We start from the raw sequence: 16,560 nt of genomic DNA, 5'->3' as shown, positions 1-16,560 counted from the left end.
TTCCTCCATATTTTCGTTGTATTTTCATCAGTTTTGTGTATTTTTATCAATTGTCGGAATTTTGCCAGGTTTTCCGTAGTTTCAATACATTTTACCTAGTTACTTGAAGTCCAAATCAACACCTCGATGACTTGCAACGCCAATAAAGCGTCTCACTGCGTCGATCTCGTGATGCCATCAACCAATGACAATTTCTGTATCATTGCTAAACCACCCCCGCCATTACTTCGCGAGTGCTATATACATATGGACATATCACGAACCCTTTTACACTGCCTACGTCACAGGAATCAAGTATTGTTTCTTAGTGTAGGAAACAGCCTTCAACAGAGAGAAGGTGCAAAAACTATGATCCTTAGCCGAAACACTTTACAAATTCGGTAAAATATTACTGCGATTTGCCATCTCCCCCTACGTGGATGGGAGTCACAATATATTCTCGCATTCGTAGGATAAAGTCAGAGATTGAAAGATCTCACGAATACCTTTGATTATTACCACCTCAAAAAAAAAGAATTTTATCCATAGCAGCACTCTGTCCTCTATTTCGAAGCCAGCTGCCCCTTCGTCGAACCTATCAGCTAAGAATTCTGATCAAGACTGTAGATCGTCTCCTTACGCATCTTGTAACTGTTCCTACGTCTTTAACCAACCCGCCCTGCAACCTTTTCTCCGATTTAATTTGGAGCTAAACGTAATCAGTATACTTCGATGTTTTGATTTCGGAAAGGCCATAACACGTGTTCTAAACTTGTACAACCGATCGAAGCTAGTGATATAGACCGGTATTCTCATCCGAATACCTAACTACTGTTCTGCAAACACTATACGAATCTTACATAAATCGCCCATCGAATTACACACGATCTGTCTAGATGCTTAGGAGGCTAGCATTTCTTATTGGTATATGCTAGATATGAGCCTAATACATTTGAGTGTTGTGTTGATATAACAGACAGATAAGAAGAAGAAACGTATGGTTTATGCATGATGAAGCTCCAGACGGAAAGAGTATGAAATATTTTACGTAAATCACTTGTGCTATCAATTACGTAGCATTGTAGTGTTTGGATTCCATACCTAGAAGATATTGGAAAGGGAGAAATGATCGTAGAACATTAACACACACTCCTAAGGCTACATGGTTCTGTACATAAACATGCTATAATGTTAAAGCACTGTGGTTTCCGATATGTTAGTTACATGGAATGCAACGCTGTTAGTACTCCATTGCAGGAAATATATTTTTCTACCACGTGACGTACATTCGCCCTGCACGTTTCCTACCCCACTCGCTATGGTGAGAAACTTTAAGACGACAAAACTACTACATTCTACACCAAAGGAAAGAAAAGATATAGATTCTTTGTGGTACAGGCACTATACAGCTTTCCAGACGTGTATAGTCCCCACTATTCACGTCCGATTACGGTTCGGGAACTATGCTATGCCCACATCAGTCGTATAAAGTGATAATTATCAACGAAAAATGTGTGGGACAACGACATCTTATGAGGAAATAAACAAATGCATAGTCGCGGTAGAGTCTGACACGTGAAATACACGCCATGCTGCACTAAATCTGTGAGAGAACACAGCGTCTCCCACACATCTGTCAAGAATTGTGTACACAGGGATTACAGTACCTCACAAACCCCTAACACTAACTTAGACTGAAGACTATTTACGTCAAAGATATGGCAGAGGAATAGAGTACTTCGCACATCTCTTCGTTCATCTAGAAGAGGGAGATGAAATAGCTTTTCCATCGGTTTGGTTTACATGATTCATCACAGATGCGTTGGAAGTCCTCTGCTGACTGTGGTATGGGGAGGTTTCCGCTAACGATTGCACTTAGATACCGCTCTAAGCCATACACAGAACACGCAGTTGTATACGAGTCGAGCGCAGATTACACCACACAACTGAAACACCCCGAGAGAACAACGGGAAAAATGGTTAAATGTGTGATAAATGACCTGTCGCAACGTCTACCGCTCTCTATCATTAAATCGTACCTCGTTACAACCTCTCTCAACCGATTTCTCCATCCACTTTCTATGATCCTTTAATGCAGATCCATGTCAATTTTGAGGCAGATGTTTTCTTTTCTAGGAAAGCATCCAAGACGACACACATGTATTCCTATCATCTCAGTAGACATACTGCAGAATGTTGTTAAAAACCATGCATCAGCTGTTCCGTAAAGTATTTGTTAGCTGACACTGTATGGTTGTGATTGCTAGAAAGTACAGAGAAGCGCGTTGTAAGTACTGTTTGTTAGAGTTTAAAAACAACTTTAACAGACTTGCGATATATTCGGTAGTTGTACATTGCAGTCCCGAACTAATAATACAATGCTGTTGAGCTACAGAGGGCGTAAAGTTTATGGTAGTCACATGTCCAGATACTTTATAAAAATCTGTTAGTTTGTCGCCGATAACTTTGGGATCACACCTGGGCTTGTGATCCGACATATATTAATTTATTACCCTATATTTGGCGATCATCCACGTTAAACAATCTATTCTAACCGTGTTATCGCTGTCCACGACCAGTTACTATTTTCCTCGTTACCCGTGCTTCCACGTCGACTTTTTGTCGCATTCCTCTTGCTGTCACTCACTCGATCCCATCTACAAGAATTTTCCTGCACCAAGCAAACAAGTAAGTACTCTAAAAAAAAATATGGTTCAAATGGCTCTAAGCACTATGTGACTTAACTGCTGTGGTCATCAGTCCCCTATAACTTAGAACTACTTAAACCTAACTAACCTAAGGACATCACACGCATCCAAGCCCGAGGCAGGATTCGAACCTGCGACCGCAGCGATCACGCGGTTCCAGACTGTAGCGCCTAGAACCGCACGGCCACTCCGGCCGGCGTAAGTACTCTCACATTCACCCTCAATTGTCCCGTATTTCGTCGTATTTTCCCTCAGTTTATATGTGTTTTTCGTCCAATTTCGTAATTTTGACCACACCTGCTTTTTCAGTGTGGACAACCGGACAAAGCAAGTGTTTAACAGACGTTTGTAACACATCGCGTTGCAAACCCTCTCAAGAACGCCACGTGCTGTGACGAGCGCGTGGGCAACAGCTCAAGGCCGGAAACAAAGGAAGAGTTGAGAGTAAGTAATAAATATAAAATCAGGCGACAGATCAGGGAACTTTTGTCGAGGAACAAACCGTTGCTCTATCCATAATTTGCATATCAATTTTATTTTGAAACATGTAAAGACGCAACAGAGAATTAAAGTACACTCCTGGAAATGGAAAAAAGAACACATTGACACCGGTGTGTCAGACCCACCATACTTGCTCCGGACACTGCGAGAGGGCTGTACAAGCAATGATCACACGCACGGCACAGCGGACACACCAGGAACCGCGGTGTTGGCCGTCGAATGGCGCTAGCTGCGCAGCATTTGTGCACCGCCGCCGTCAGTGTCAGCCAGTTTGCCGTGGCATACGGAGCTCCATCGCAGTCTTTAACACTGGTAGCATGCCGCGACAGCGTGGACGTGAACCGTATGTGCAGTTGACGGACTTTGAACGAGGGCGTATAGTGGGCATGCGGGAGGCTGGGTGGACGTACCGCCGAATTGCTCAACACGTGGGGCGTGAGTCTCCACAGTACATCGATGTTGTCGCCAGTGGTCGGCGGAAGGTGCACGTGCCCGTCGACCTGGGACCGGACCGCAGCGACGCACGGATGCACGCCAAGACCGTAGGATCCTACGCAGTGCCGTAGGGGACCGCACCGCCACTTCCCAGCAAATTAGGGACACTGTTGCTCCTGGGGTATCGGCGAGGACCATTCGCAACCGTCTCCATGAAGCTAGGCTACGGTCCCGCACACCATTAGGCCGTCTTCCGCTCGCGCCCCAACATCGTGCAGCCCGCCTCCAGTGGTGTCGCGACAGGCGTGAATGGAGGGACGAATGGAGACGTGTCGTCTTCAGCGATGAGAGTCGCTTCTGCCTTGGTGCCAATGATGGTCGTATGCGTGTTTGGCGCCGTGCAGGTGAGCGCCACAATCAGGACTGCATACGACCGAGGCACACAGGGCCAACACCCGGCATCATGGTGTGGGGAGCGATCTCCTACACTGGCCGTACACCACTGGTGATCGTCGAGGGGACACTGAATAGTGCACGGTACATCCAAACCGTCATCGAACCCATCGTTCTACCATTCCTAGACCGGCAAGGGAACTTGCTGTTCCAACAGGACAATGCACGTCCGCATGTATCCCGTGCCACCCTACGTGCTCTAGAAGGTGTAAGTCAACTACCCTGGCCAGCAAGATCTCCGGATCTGTCCCCCATTGAGCATGTTTGGGACTGGATGAAGCGTCGTCTCACGCGGTCTGCACGTCCAGCACGAACGCTGGTCCAACTGAGGCGCCAGGTGGAAATGGCATGGCAAGCCGTTCCACAGGACTACATCCAGCATCTCTACGATCGTCTCCATGGGAGAATAGCAGCCTGCATTGCTGCGAAAGGTGGATATACACTGTACTAGTGCCGACATTGTGCATGCTCTGTTGCCTGTGTCTATGTGCCTGTGGTTCTGTCAGTGTGATCATGTGATGTATCTGACCCCAGGAATGTGTCAATAAAGTTTCCCTTTCCTGGGACAATGAATTCACGGTGTTCTTATTTCAATTTCCAGGAGTGTATTTTATTTGTGTTGCGATTTCCACCAACTTCCACCAGTATCCATTCAAATTAGCGGCTGCGTGCAAGTAAAGTCATAGTCCATGACTTCCCACGGTCTGATACCGAGTAGGATAATTACATGAGACCCCGAGGACCCACACTACAGACTACGCTGCTACAAGAGTTCTCCAGAGATAAAGTGGCGATACTTAGAAGTTGCATTATCTCTGCATCAATGTATATTATCTTGAAATATCAACCGGAAATTCGTTCAAGTGGCTTAAGAAAGCGCGGATTACAATCGTTTCATCGGTCATTAGTACGTGACAACTCGCAAGTTACTGAAACAGCACTATCGCAACTTTTCCTTCCGGCGACATTGACTGCGTGGATGACAATGAGGCGTTAACTGTTTCATCGGTCTTAGCACGTGACAACTCGTAGGTTACTGAAATAGCATTATCGCAGCTTTTACTTCCGCCGACCTTGAATGCTATTGGCAAGTGCATACCAGTGATAACAGTGGGAACAAACATCATACTTGTCAATGTGGTCGTAATACATGGATCACCCGAACTCCGCAACTTTTACCTGCTCAGCACACGAATTCTGCAACTTGTCCAAAACTGCTCCTGCCAGTAGAATCCGATCTCCGGAAATATCAGCAGGCCTTTGATATTTCTGGACCATTCGCCGCAACACATCAATAAACCATATTGTAGGATCGTAGCAGTGTAAAACTAATGCATTTGTTACAAAAGTTTTAAAAAATGTAGAATATTATCTTGAATACCCTAGCTGGGGAAGAATGACGAAAAACTATTTAACAAAAAGAAATTATCTAAAAATAATGAGCTTCAACTGCAAGCACTTTTATTAGCTAGCGCTAACATTTAAGTTTTGCACGAGACAATCCTCAAAAGGAACAGAGTTCTTGTGAATGAATGCCAGCATTTTTTTAGCTTTCTTGTCAGTTTTTGTCTCCGAATCATAGCCGACATTATTTATCCGACTAGAAGAGTGTGTTCCTACTCTTCTAAAGAACTCAAGAAAATTAAGTTTTTTGGTGAGTCGATTCACGCAAACTGTTAACATGAGGATTAAACTCTATCACGCATTTTGTTGTCCTCCAAAGCGCACAAGACTCGTCTGCTCAAATACGAGGACAGTAGGATACGTTTTTCTCAACAACATTATTTCCTGCGAGGTAGACAGTGAACTGTGCGAGTAATGAATGTTCTGGCAAGATGCTCATTAACTCATAAGATATATCTAGTATATATTTATGTTTCAAACAAATTACAGAAGAGCACTAATGAAGCTATGTCCTCTCTTTTTCATTGCATTTGTTCAGATTTCTTGCCTATCTTATATTCTGAAGATAAGTCATGAATGTGATTTCTCAAGCGTCTAGACAAAATACGATCACTCGCTAGTGTAAAAGGTTTGGCGGTTTTTTTCCTTCGAGCATCTCTAACCCTGTTCATCGGCAGATTTCACTTTCCTAAAATGTGGGAATGTATTTTTTATATATTATTATATATTATATTATTTCCCATCTTGAGTATCACTATCCCACATGCATAACAGCATTTTCGAGAAATTTACTTTTTCTGCACAAGATTCAGCACTACTACGCTTGCTTCTGCCACCAGCTACAAGCTACCATGCCATAACGTGACGTTGCTGGACGCGCCTGTTTGGAGAAAAACGTATTTTTCTAACCTGAGGGCAAATTGTGGAATTCTAGCAGAAGTTCGTGAACCAATAACCGGGCTTCCTTATGTCTGTCCGAAACTTTCATTGGACATGTATTCTGAGAATGGCGACTTATTTGACATTCTTCTGGATTGTATTTGTTCATTTAATTCTCGAAAACAGACGAATCGCTATATATTTTAACGTAGCCAATGCCTCAGAATTCATTTTTTACCTTGTTTCAAACACTTAAGTGAGAGACATCGAAGGATAGCGATTTGCTGGTTCACAGATGGCGGTAGCATCGAGTACGCAGGGTATAAAAGGGCAGTGCATTGGCGGAGCTATCATTTGTACTCAGGTGATTCATGTGAAAAGGTTCCTGACGTGATTATGGCCGCACAACGGGAAGAACAGAACTTGCACGTGGAATGGTACAACGAGCAAGACGCATGAGACATTCCATTTGGGAAATCGTTAGGGAGTTCAATATTCCGAGATCCACAGCTTTGCAGATTTCAGGCTCTCACCATGCACTGCACAGTGGCCGGCGTCCTTGACTTAATCACCGACAGTAGCGACTTTTGCGTAGAGTTGTCATTAGTAACAGACAAGCAGCACTGCGTGAAGTAACCGCAGAAATCAATGTGGGGCGTACGATGAACTTATCCGTTAGGACAGTGGGACGAAATTTGATGTTCATGCGCTATGGCAGCAGACGATCTGCGCTAGCGCCTTAGTAACAGCACATCGATGCAGCGCCTCTCTCAGGCTCATGACAATGTCACCTGTACCGTAGACAACTGGGAAACCGTGGTCTGGAGAGATGAGTCCCGATTTCAGTTGGACTGTGTTTGTCCAACCGAACCGATAAATAATAATAATGGCGTGTGACGAGGGACTCAAGTCGGGTAGACCGCTCGCCTGGTGCAAGTCTTTCGATTTGACGCCACTTCGGCGACTTGCGCGTCGATGGGGATGAAATGATAATGATTAGGACAACACAACACCCAGTTCCTGAGCGGAGAAAATCTCCGAACCAGCCGGGAATCGAACCCGGGCCCTTAGGATTGACAGTCTGTCGCGCTGACCACTCAGCTACCGGGGGCGGAGACCGAACTGATCATTGATTGGAAATGTTTATGTTCTGCTACTTGGAGTCCATTTGCAGCCACTCATGGACTTCACATTCCCAAACAACGATGGAATTTTTGTGGATGAGACATTGCGCCATTTCTCTTGCCCACAGTTGTTCACAATTGGTTTGAAGAAAATTCTGGCAAATTCCGGAGAATGAATTGGCCACCCACATGGCTCGACGTGAATCGCATCGAACATTTGCGGGACTTAACTGAGAGGTCAGTTCGTGCACAAAAACATGCACCGGCAACACTTTCTCAATTATGGACGGCTGTAGATGCAGCATGGCTCGGCATTTCTGCAACGACTTGTTGAGTTCATGCCAGGTCGATTTTCTGTACTACGCAGGGCTAAAAGAAGTCCGACACAACAATAGGAGGTATCCCATGACTATTGTCAGCTCAGTGTACAATATCAGTGCAGACACACGTTCATGTTTTGTTGTAGGGAAACATAATGTTGTGACAGAATTCAAATGATCTTTAGACGTTGAGGTAAGTGTGACCCCGATTCAAGTTTTCCCCTGGTGTGCGAGTTTTCATATCGAAAATGGGAAAGTATCAAACACAGAACATTCTATATCTGTTTGTGAGTATTTGAGAATTTTGTAAATCATACTGGATATTAATGCAAAGCTAAATGTCTACGCAAATTCGTACGCTGTCTAGATTTTCAAAGTACCCTCGGTGGAACTGCAGTTTTATGTTGGACCATATGGAGCTTAATGATAAATTAGTTATAATATTTCTAGTCTTTCTCTCCCTTTCTCTTTCCCCCTCTCTCAGCTTTTTTTTTTCTTTTATTTTTGCCTGCTTTATTTAATAGCCTTGAATGTTGGGCAATGGGCAAAAGAAACATGACATCTTCTGTTGACAAAAAATGGAAATATAAGTCTGTGATACTACGAACATTGGACAGAAGTGCTTGTGTTTAAGCTTTACAAAGTAAATGACGCTCTTCTAAGTGATACTAGGAAGTTTTGATACGGACATGTAGTGTAGTACATAACGAATAAACTGTGATTTCTCACTTAACCTTATCAAGGTTTGTAGCATAATGTGTCACATCTTTGATCCAGTTTCGGACATCAGCAGCAGACGATGAAACAACCTCCTCATGTGAGTCTACTGCAAGCGCACACCAGGCTGTTGTGAAGGAACAAATAGACATAAACTGTATGCTTGCTTGCTGTAGCCGCCATACTGTCTGCGCGGTATGGGTTGCGTGAGCGGTATTGACGTAAACTCTACAAAACCAAATTCTAGATTCAACCCTAAGGAGACATTCCTCCGGTGCATGTAGTGGACATTGAGGTTTATAATACTTGCCTGTGAAGTATTCTACAGGTCGTAAATAATAGACAGTAAATGAATCAATATACGAAATGTACAGATCAATGGGCAGTGAACAGACCTTCAAATCTAAAAGAGTTTTATTTCGGAACAACGTAACACAGGACTTATATTACATGTTATTGATACAACCCTTGCTGGTTGTATCGTTCACCTCCTAAACGTACAACTGTTTCATGTTATCCGTATCTCACTGTAGTCAACATAATCGTCGTGAGAGAATTCAGCAACTCTATACGATTATATAGTTAAGATAATTCTCATTTATTGTTCCGACTCAGAGTGTAACTGAGATGGAACAATAAATGAGTATTATCTCAAATATCTACTCTTAAATACTCCGTATCTGACGAGCAGCCGGATACCTCCCTGGAATGGAACCAACCCACGCTGAGGCTTTTAATACTTACCACTTCATCGGCCTGGCTGTCCGGATTCCCACCTCTCTACAGTGTTTCCTGCCTTCGAAAACCGACACTTCTTTCCTACCTTAGGTCCGATTTGACTTATTTCAACACGGAAGACCATAAGCCGATAATAACTAATCAAAATGCTAAATTTTATTGAGGGAAACAAACGGTCTTAACACACTTGCTGACATGCAATTCTTTTCCTACACGTTAACAACAGCGGGTGGCTTCGTCGAACTGCTATTATATAACGGACTCCAAAGAATTTAGTTATGCGTTTTCAGGCAAAACATATTGACCATAACTGTATACTTCATGCTGACGGACAAATTTTAAACGTCATTTAACACTATATTCACTAGAATATCCGTACTTTTTTACTAGTACTGTATGAAGCACATGAATTTTGCCAAAAAATCATACACTTTAACACTGATTTCTAAAAACTTCAAACTCATTATACATGATATAAATTCCGAAATTTATGTGGCATACACTCCTGATCCAAGTTATTTGCAATCAACAAAGGTGGTAAAATCTGAAGGTCCTGTCCCAGTTTTACCTCCGGTTTCCAGTGGAATTCGCATGAATTTTGGGGAGAGGGCAAACATGTTAAATCTGATCCTGAGCATCAATAAAGTAATCCTGACTTCAATGACACGCTGTGATCTCTAATTATCTAGAGTAAATTTGATCAGATTTCCAAACAATTTAAAGAGGTGATTAACATGCCACCAACAGAATCTAACAATAATGTCTGTTTAGCAAATACAAGTTTAAATATGAACCCGCACTGTTTAGTCAAATAATTCCTTAACCACGAACATAATGTAATCAGTTACAATATGCAAGTAACTAATATGTACTGTTTTCTTGCAAAAACTTTCATAACAATTGATGTGAATCACTTCTAGTGTATCACTGAACTCCAGATTGCATTAATGAACACTGCATTCATCATTAGAGAGGACAGTATAACGCATATTTTTGTGAAAAGTAAGAAGATAGGCCCTTGTGCCTTTTAATGAAGTGTTTGTGAATTGAAGCTGCGGTAAATGAACAGCGAATATCTATACTTGTAAAAAAGTTAGAGTATCTTTGAAAACTCATCTTATAAAGCGCTGACGTTGTGTTAACTTTGTTCTAAGAGCGCAGTTATCTTATCTGTGTAAAAAAAAAAATCCTGGTTTTGGTCTTATCTTTTTTACTATCTTGGCAACGGCACGAAACAGATGCGAGTGTCTCATTTGTAGTCTTTTTACCAATAATAACTGGACAATTTATTTCAAACTGTGTTTTAATTTGTAAAATGATCAATCTCTCAGTTCTACTTTTTCCATTTGTATGAAGTAAATGATTTTCGGGCATTTAATTTCAGGTAGGGGCAGCTTGGTTGTTAACGCAACGATTGCGTGCCATAAGCGTTCTATCGTTATTTGCCATTTGAAAGTCGATCTTGTATCTTTCCACGAAGGCCGATTAACTTTATACAGAATAATTTCCTTTGTGTTCATACTAACTACATATACGGTTATTCACCACCAAGCAGGTCATCAACCAGCAATAGCCATTTTGGCCTGCATTGAATTTCTATATTTCGGCAGTAAAGGGCAGTAAGTGTACTCTTTAAATCAAAAGAAATTAGAATTACTATAGTGTCAGCAGAAAATGACAAGAGTTATGCTTTCCCTTTACTGTCTGTGAGTGGATTTCCTTTTTTCTTCAAACTTAGATACATTCTAACATAAAGTCTCATCTGCTTATATACTCTTAGGAACATTGAAAACAACGCACACAGAGGGAAGAAAGGTACAAACGAGAAACTTCGCAAATAAGTAAATTGAGATCCGAAACACAAATGATTCAAGTTTGTTGCCAATGGGCATGCCCACAGAGCTTGCAGTGGCTCTGCAATCGTACAGTGGGTTCTATTTAAACGTCTCACGGTGGACGGGTCACACACCGACGGTCACATCGCGACTCGAGGCAGACGTTAGTAGGCGCAGAACGCCAGGTAGACTTGGTAGATGGCATTTCTCACAGCTAAGCCAGTTTGAGAGGGGCATCATCTTCGTCATGAAACCCGCAGGCTGGTCGACACGTCGTGTGGCTCGCCAGATCGATCGCTGAAAATATTCCGTCAGACTATATTGGGAGTAATGGACACGAGATGGCACCTAACTACGACGTACCGCGTCTAGAACAACCAGGAAGACGATGAGGCGAAAGTTTTGAAGAGTCGTGTGGCAAGCTATCAGGGGTCCTGCAGTGACTCACTCCACAGTATAGGGATATGTACAGGTGCAGTAAGTTTCACAAACGATTTCCAGACGCCTTGTGGATGCAAATTTGCAGTCCAGCCGCCCTTGTCATGTACTGCCGTGAACAGTGCGGCATCAGCGATTCGTCTAAGGTGGTGCCAAGCCAGAACGACGTGAACTGCCACAGATAGGCAAAACATAGCGTTTAGTGATGAATCCTGACTCGTTTTGGGGACAGACGATAACCACACGCAGGTGTGGAGGCAGCCTGGTGAACGGTGCAATCCCCCCATCCATGTTGCCACCCCCCCCCCCCCAATTCTTGTAAAAGGAATCTCAACAGGACAGCACACGTTGATGACATTCTTCAACCCCATGTGGGACCTCTCCTACAAGGTCTAGCAGATACACTTTTCCAGCAATATAATACTCGTTCGCATTCAGCTTGAGCTAGTCAAGACTGTTCGCGTCGACTGTTCTGTGGCCGGTTGCTCTCATGACTTGCTTTCTGTACAGCTTGTGGGAGACCAGCTGAAACGCCAGATGCCGCGGTGTCACTCTGTACATTATTAGGAGGTGACTTTTCAGGAACTGTGAGACAGTCTGCCTCAGGACATCAGACATCTAATCAGCTCGATACCGGACCGTGTTCTGGCATGTATTCCAGCAAAGCGTGGCCCATCGCGTTATTGATGTTGCACTGTATTTGTCTATTTGTACTCACTGTATTTGTTTGCATCTATTGATTTTTGGGATCAAGTGAATGTCTCATCTGTATCAGTAGTCTTAATAAATTTCGTTTCGATCCGATGCTCCTTTCTTGGTGCACTGTTTTCAGTGTTCCTGAATGTTTAAATAACATAGGGAACCGTTTCATTGCGCGACTATCTTCTGGATGACAGGCTGACGTAATCATAATAACACAAACGCTACACAGATACGCGCTGAACATAAGTTCAGATCATAAAAGACACGAAATGGGTAAAAACCAAAAAGCACAATCGTTTTACCATTAATCTTAAATATATGTTAGTAAATTATTAAAACACTACTGTATCCAAAAATAACAGGTAACGATTGGATGGCAGGTATGGATAATCACGGGAATTCACAGAAATTCACTTAGCGTAAGTTTTAGATCGCAGAAGACACGATAAGAATGAAAGTTAAAATCGTACGATATTTTTATCAACAATATAGAATACAAACTGTCCGGAAATAATGAAAAGCATTGTATGTTTCCTAAACAAACGTAGCATTCCGCACTTCCGGTGCTAACGTAGAACCTCTTACAGAGTACGACTGACCAATCGTGTTGGTACGACTGTTCTTTCAATATTCTGTAAAGGAAGTACGTAGACAGTTGATTCATTTGTTTGTTTAATACATCATACCTCTCCTTTCGCTAGATCAGGACCTGACACATATCGTAATATCTACATAATGTGCTGTAATAACTTACCGGAACGCACCAGAGCGGTTACTACAAAGACGTGAAGCTATTCCCTCTCTTGCGCAATACTATGAGGGAGGTCGCGGTTTCCGCTCGAGAACCATTCAGTCCCAGGAGGACTTGTTGACATACTGGCGACACGCAGCGACAGGAAGCGATAAGCCGGCGCCGCTGGTGTCATCGGCACGCGCCTCCTCGTCCACTTGCTCGCTTATCTGAGTGGACGCCGCGGCTTCCGGTGGTCACACATTTAACTGGAGGCCCCACCAAAATGACTCCAAGTCTTGCACAGGAGCCCGGCTGGGTCACAGGAAAGGCAACCGATTTCGTTTACTTTCTCTACTGATGATCGATGCACTGCGCTGTAAACGCCACTATCATCTGGAATTCCACGAGGAAGAGGGTCACTGTGAAGGTAATGGCAGTCCAAAGTCCGGCAATATGTAAAAATTACAACCGCTTGCTATATCAGGTAGTTATTTTATTCAATGACCGGTTTCAATACTAATGATCGTCTTCAAGTTCATCTAAAAATGTGCTTATTCATGAAAAGATTATTATGATAAGTTATCACCATCACAAGTAGTATCTTATCAGGAAGAAACAAATTTACCTGTGCTCTTGAAGTTAACAAAAGAGGCAAATAAAATATATAGCCATGCTTGGCAACGTCACTGGGTATAAAAACATCATAAAATTATGGTAAACACTCATAGCCCATAATATAGAGCCGCCTTTAGGACACTGCCCTTACAGATGCAGCAAAAACAGCTGACGGATCTTGGTCGCTAGATGTCGCTGAACATAACCACTATTTACAATGGCGTGTTACAAAGTCATGAAATCACTGAAGTGACTCAAGTCATGGGATACCTCCTAATATGGTGTCGGACCTCCTTTTTCACAGCATCAATTCGGCGTCGCATGGAATTCCCCTGCACAAATATAGACCGATGCTGGCTCTACAGGGTGGTCCATTGATCGTGACCGGGCTTTTTTTTTTTCCTTTATTGAATTTCAATTCCCCCCGAAGGGGGCGGGCTGGCAGCAGCTTAGGACGCCGCTCTGCAGCCTACAGATTTTCTGACAAAGAGCAGGAGAATAAATAATAATAAAAAACAGGCGATAAAATCGGGGACTTAGTGAGTAACAAGGTGAAAAGAAAACGGGGAAATTAAAACAAGCAACAGAGGGATGATGAAGCGAATAAAAATACATACGGAGCAGACAGGGAAAACAATAGACAATTAAAAAAAACACGGCGACAGTCTGGATTCTGTTCGCAAAGTATATAAAATTCACACCCAGCGACAGCATGGTTTCTGTTCGCAACACGTGGAAGACAAACAACACTGAATAGTCACTAGAACACACCACGAAAAAGTCGGCAAAGGTGACACCACAGTCGAGAGCAGGTGGGGGGAAACTGGACAGGAGATGGGAAAACAAAAAGGGGGGAAAGGAGAGTAAAAGCGAAGGGGGGGGGGGGAACCGGGAAAGGAGCTGATGGAGGATGAGGACCCATAAGAGGGGTGGGGGGAAGACGCGACAGGGAGGGGGGTAGGCAGAGGAGGGGAATACAAAAGGACTGGGGGGGAGAAGGGAGGTAGGGAGAGGTGTAGTGGGGAGGAAACAGGACGGAAGGGGGGGGAAGAGGGAGCCCAGGGAAAGGACAGAGGAAAGGAGGGGGAGGGAGGATCAGAGTGGATAGGAAGGATAAATGGAGGGAGAGAGGGCAGTGACCGGGCCAAATATCTCACGAAATAAGCGTCAAACGAAAAAAAACCTACAAAGAACGAAACTTGTCCAGCTTGAAGGGGGGAACCAGATGACGCTATGGTTGGCCCGCTAGATGGCGCTGTCGTAAGTCAAACGGATATCAACTGCGTTTTTTTAAAAATAGGAACCCCCATTTTTTATTACTTATTCGTGTAGTACGTAAAGAAATATGAATGTTTTAGTTGGACCACTTTTTTCGCTTCGTGATAGATGGCGCTGTAATAGTCGCAAAAGCATAAGTATGTGATATAGCGCAACATTCCGCCAGTGCGGACGGTATTTGCTTCGTGATACATTACCAGTGTTAAAATGAACCGTTTACCAATTGCGGAAAAGGTCGATATCTTGTTGATGTACGGCTATTGTAATCAAAACGCCAAACGGGCGTGTGCTATGTATGCTGCTCGGTATCCTGGACGACATCATCCAAGTGTCCGGACCGTTCGCTGGATAGTTACGTTATTTAAGGAAACTGGAAGTGTTCAGCCACATGTGAAACATCAACCACTACCTGCAACAAATGATGATGCCCAAGTAGGTGTATTAGCTGCTGTCGCGGCTAATCCGCACAACAGTTACAGACAAATTGCGCGAGAATCGGGAATCTCAAAAACGTCGGTGCTGAGAATGCTACATCAAGATCGATTGCACCTGTACCATATTTCTATGCACCAGGAATTGCATGGAGACGACTTTGAACGTCGTGTACAGTTCTGCCACTAGGCACAAGAGAAATTACGGGACGATGACAGATTCTTTGCACGCGTTCTATTTAGCGACGAAGCGTCATTCACCAACAGCGGTAACGTAAACAGGCGTAATATGCACTATTGGGCAACGGAAAATCCACGATGGCTGCGACAAGTGGAACATCAGCAACCTTGGCTGGTTAATGCATGGTGCGGCATTACGTGAGGAAGGATAATTGGCCCTCATTTTATCGATGGCAATCTAAATGCTGCAATGTATGCTGATTTCCTACGTAGTGTTCTACCGATGTTACTACAAGATGTTTCACAGCATGACAGAATGACGATGTACTTCCAACATGATGGATGTCCGGCACATCGCTCGTGTGCGGTTGAAGCGGTATTGAATAGCATATTTCATGACAGGTGGATTGGTCGTCCAAGCACCATACCATGGAGCGCACATTCGCCGGATCTGACGTCCCCGGATTTCTTTCTGTGGGGAAAGTTGAAGGATATTTGCTATCGTGATCCTCGACAACGGCTGATAACATGCGTCAGCGCATTGTCAATGCATGTGCGAACATTAAGGAAGGCGAACTACTCGCTGTTGAGAGGAATGTCGTTACACGTACTGCCAAACGCATTGAGGTTGACGGACATCATTTTGAGCATTTATTGCATTAATGTGGTATTTACAGGTAATCACGCTGTAACAGCATGCGTTCTCAGAAATGATAAGTTCACAAAGGTACATGCATCACATTGGAACAACCCGAAATAAAATGTTCAAACATACCTACGTTCTGTATTTTAATTTTAAAAACCTACCTGTTAGGAACTGTTCGTCTAAAATTGTGAGCCATATGTTTGTGACTATTACAGCACCATCTATCACAAAGCGAAAATGTGGTCCAACTAAAACACTCATATTTCTTTACGTACTACACGAATATGCAGTAAAAATGGTGGTTCCTATTAAAAAAAAAAAGCAGTTGATATCCGTTTGAAATATGGCAGCGCCATCTAGCGGGCCAACCATAGCGCCTCTGGTTTCCCCCTTCAAGCTAGACGAGTTTCGTTCTTTGTAGTTTTTTCGTTTGATGCTTATTTC

The sequence above is a fragment of the Schistocerca cancellata genome, chromosome 1 (assembly GCF_023864275.1).
Source record: "Schistocerca cancellata isolate TAMUIC-IGC-003103 chromosome 1, iqSchCanc2.1, whole genome shotgun sequence".
In the NCBI taxonomy this organism is placed as follows: Eukaryota; Metazoa; Arthropoda; class Insecta; order Orthoptera; family Acrididae; genus Schistocerca; species Schistocerca cancellata.
Note: the sequence above shows the minus strand (reverse complement) of the source record.